Source organism: Rhinopithecus roxellana, chromosome 22 (genome assembly GCF_007565055.1).
Source record: "Rhinopithecus roxellana isolate Shanxi Qingling chromosome 22, ASM756505v1, whole genome shotgun sequence".
Taxonomy (NCBI): Eukaryota; Metazoa; Chordata; class Mammalia; order Primates; family Cercopithecidae; genus Rhinopithecus; species Rhinopithecus roxellana.
This window is the reverse complement of record NC_044570.1, coordinates 5,912,057-5,916,445: the sequence shown is the minus strand read 5'-3', so window position 1 is coordinate 5,916,445 and position 4,389 is coordinate 5,912,057. Positions and strand designations below refer to the sequence as shown.

The window sequence follows — 4,389 nt, the reverse complement described above, 5'->3', positions numbered from 1 at the left end:
TTTTTCTGGACGGCACCCAGCACCAAAGGATGGCTCTGGAGGCCTCTCCCTCACACCCGTGCGTCAGTGCCGTGGGTGGGTGAGAATATTCCTAGAAGATACTCAGGTCGTCATGGAAGGCCAGAACCGGGTGAGGCAGATCTGGCCGTGACGTTGGAACCCACGGACGGATCCCTCAAACCCCACACACACAAATCAACTGCAGATCAACTTCCCTGTCTCAACTCTGCAGAAACTCACCGCTGCCCGGGAGCCACCCAGCACACGGGGAAGTGAGGCAGAGGGGAAGCGGGAGTGGAGAGAAACCGCAGCTAAACGGAGCCGAAATGTCTCATTTTGGCCAATTTTACAAAGCCCGTGATCCTGTGAAGGTAGGCCCTTTGCAGACCCCAAGATGACCCAGACTCTTGGGTAATTCACTTGTCTCTTACTTCTGTGTTTTTATTTATTTTATTTTATTTATTTATTTATTTATTGAGAGGGAGTCTCGCTCTGTCGCCCAGGCTGGAGTGCAGTGGCCGGATCTCTGCTCACTGCAAGCTCTGCCTCCCGGGTTCACGCCATTCTCCTGCCTCAGCCTCCTGAGTAGCTGGGATTACAGGTGCCACCACCTCGCCCGGCTAGTTTTTTTTGTATTTTAGTAGAGACGGGGTTTCACCGTGTTAGCCAGGATGGTCTCGATCTCCTGACCTCGTGATCCGCCCGTCTCGGCCTCCCAAAGTGCTGGGATTACAGGCGTGAGCCACCGCGCCCGGCTAATTTTTTTGTATTTTTAGGACAGACGGGGTTTCACCAGGTTAGCCAGGATGGTCTCGATCTCCTGACCTTGTGATCCACCCACCTTGGCCTCCCAGAGTGCTGGGATCACAGGCGTGAGCCACTGTGACTGGCCGATTTTTTTTTTAATTTTATTTTTGAGGATGAGTGGGTTTTTCCTTGCTGTGTGGACTCAGAACATCTGAGACAGGTCTCAGTACATTTATTTTATTTTATTTATTGATTTATTTTAACTTTCTTTGAGACAGAGCTTTGCTCTTGTCCCCCAGGCTGCAGCGTAGTGGTGCGATCTCGGCTCACTGCAACCTCCACCTCCCAGGTTCAAGCGATTCTCCCATCTCAGTCTCCCGAGTAGCTGGGATTACAGGCACCCACCACCACACTCGGCTAATTATCTGTGTTTACTATTTAGTAGACATGGGGTTTCGCCATGTTGGGGAGGCTGGTCTCCAACTCCCGACCTCAAGGGATCCTCCCGCCTGGGCCTCCCTAAGTGCTGGGATGACAGGCCTGAGCCACCACCATGCGTGGCCTTTATTTTGTTTATTTATTATTTTATTTTTTTGAGACAGAGTCTCGCTGTGTCACCCAGGCTGGAGTGCAGTGGCCAGATCTCGGCTCACTGCAGGCTCTGCCTCCCGGGTTCACGCCATTCTCCTGCCTCAGCCTCCCGAGTAGCTGGGACTCCAGGTGCCCGCCACCATGCCCAGCTACTTTTTGTATTTTTAGTAGAGACTGGGTTTTTCCAGGTTGGTCAGGCTGGTCTCGAACTCCCAACCTCAGGTGATCTGCCCACCTCGGCCTTGCTAAGTGCTAGGATGACAGGTGTGAGCCCCCGTGCCCGGCCTATTTTGTTGTATTTTTTGAGATGGAGTTTCACTCTCCTCACCCAGGCTGCAGTGCCATGGTGCCATCTCGGCTCACTGCAACCTCCACTTCCCGGGTTCAGATGATTCTCCCGTCTCAGCCTCCTGAGCAGCTGCGATGAGAGGTGCCTGCCACCATGCCTGGTTAATTTTTTTTTTTAATTGTTTTGTTTTGAGACAGAGTCTAACTCGGTTACCCAGGCTGGCGTGCAGTGGCACGATCTCAGCTCACTGCAACCTCTGCCTCCTGGGTTCAAGCGATTCTCCTGTCTCAACCTCCCGAGTAGCTGGGATTACAAGTGTGTGTCCTGGGTAGCTGGGATTACAAGTGTGTGCCACCACACCAGGCGAATTTCCATATTTTTAGTAGAGACAGAATTTCACCATGTTGGCCAAACTGGTCTCGATCTCCTGGCCTCAGACGATCCGCCCGCCTCAGCCTCCCAAAGTGCTGGGATGACAGGCATGAGCCACCGCACCCGGCCACAGGTCTCAGTTAATTTGGAAAGTTTATTTTGCCAAGACTGGGGACTTGAAGATTGATTCTTGTGACACAGCATCAGAAGGTTCTGATGACATATGCCCAGGTTGGTTGGGGTCCAGCTTGGTGTCCTACATTTTAGTGAGACAAGAAACATCCATCAATATGTATAAGAACACTGGTTCGGTGTCGAAAGGCGAGGAGAAGGCCAGGTGTGAGGGCTCACGCGTGTCATCCCAGCACCCACCACCGCCATCCCGGGCTACATTTTATATTTTTACGTATTTTTTATTTATTTCATTTGTTATTTTTTTTTTCCATAGAAACCGTGCTGCTTTATTAAAATACCGAGTTTTATTTCACATGACCACCGCTACTCCTCTGTCCTCTCATAAGATTCCATACCTACTTAAAACCAAGCAAAAGGGTGCGGTTCCTTCTCTAAGAACTAAACAAGCATCTCTGATAACACATTCTCAGCAGTGGAACCCGGACAACGTTTATCAAACACGGTAGGGAAAGTTCTCCCTCGACATCATAAAAAGGACAGCCGGATATCAAGTGTTACAGAAATGAAATCAGACGGGCCATTTTTAACAAATTCTTTAAACTGTTTTCTTTTTTTTTTTTTTTTTTTTTTTTTTTTTTGAGACGGAGTCTCGCTCTGTCGCCCGGGCTGGAGTGCAGTGGCCGGATGCCAGCTCACTGCAAGCTCCGCCTCCCGGGTTCACGCCATTCTCCTGCCTCAGCCTCCGGAGTAGCTGGGACTACAGGCGCCCGCCACCTCGCCCGGCTAGTTTTTTGTATTTTTTTAGTAGAGACGGGGTTTCACCATGTTAGCCAGGATGGTCTCGATCTCCTGACCTCGTGATCCGCCCGTCTCGGCCTCCCAAAGTGCTGGGATTACAGGCTTGAGCCACCGCACCCGGCCATTAAACTGTTTTCTTAAAGAAAAAATATGGTCAGGCGCGGTGGCTCACGCCTGTCATCCCAGCACTCTGGGAGGCTCGAGGCGGGTGGATCACGAGGTCGGGAGATTGAGACCATCCTGGTTAACATGGTGAAACCCCGTCTCTACTAAAAATTCAAAAAATTAGCCGGGCGAGGTGGCGGGCACCTGTAGTCCCAGCTACTCGGGAGGCTGAGGCAGGAGAATGCCATGAACCCAGGAGGTGGAGCTTGCAGTGAGCCGAGATCGCGCCACTGCACTCCAGCCTGGGCAACAGAGCGAGACTCTGTCTCAAAAAAAAAAAAAAAAAAAAAAAATACAGAACGCCTCACAAATTTGTGTGTCATCCTTGTGCAGGGGTAAGCTTCTCCGTATCATATTCCAATTTTAGTATACATGCTGCCGAAACGAGCACTTATTTATTTATTTATTTTTTATTTTTTGCTTTTATTTGTGTGTGTGTGTGTTTTTTTTTTTTTGACTGAAAGTAAACTTAATGAGGGAGTAACAGAAGTTGCCATCGGGTAAGAAACTTTGATTTTTTTTCCATTCTCTAACATCTCTCTCTCTATATATACACATAGATATACATATACATATCCACACACATATATATTTATTACACTTTAAGTTCTGGTTACGTGTGCAGAACGTGCAGGTTTGTTACATAGATATACATGTGCCATGGTGGTTTTCTGCACCCATCAATCCATTGTCTACATTAGGTGTTTCTCCTAATGCTCTCCCTCCCCTAGCCCCCACCTCCCAACAGGCCCTGATGTGTGATGTTCCCCTCCCTGTGTCCATGTGATCTCGTTGTTCTACTCCCACTTATGAATGAGAACACACGGTGTTTGCTTTTCTGTTCCTGTGTGAGTCTGCTGAGAAGGACGGTTTCCAGCTTCATCCATGTCCCTGCAAAGGACATGAACTCATCCTTTTTCATGGCTGCGTAGTATTCCATGGTGTCTGTGTGCCACATTTTCTTTATCCAGTCTATCACTGATGGACATTTGGGTTGGTTCTAAGTCTAGGTTTTAAGCCCCACATGCATTAGGTATGTATCCTAAGGCTCTCCCTCCCCTAGTCCTCACCCCCTGACAGGCCCCAGTGTGAGATGTTCCCCTCCCTGTGTCCATGTGTTCTCATTGTTCAGCTCCCACTGATGCGTGAGAACGTGTGGTGTTTGGTTTTCTGTTCTTGTGATAGTTTGCTGAGAATGATGGTTTCCAACTTCATCCATGTCCCTGCAAAGACAGGGCTTTCTTGTGTTTGCCAGGCTGGTCTTGAACTCCTGACTTCAAGTGATCCACCCA

The 4,389-nt window shown here is 49.2% G+C and overlaps 1 non-coding gene across 1 annotated transcript; it reads right to left on the bottom strand.

Annotated features, from left to right (window-relative positions):
* Positions 1-3,385: 3,385 nt before the first annotated feature.
* LOC115895694 lies at positions 3,386-3,488 on the bottom strand. Its single transcript, XR_004055838.1, has one exon. It is a non-coding gene; the product is annotated as a U6 spliceosomal RNA (small nuclear RNA).
* Positions 3,489-4,389: the final 901 nt, after the last annotated feature.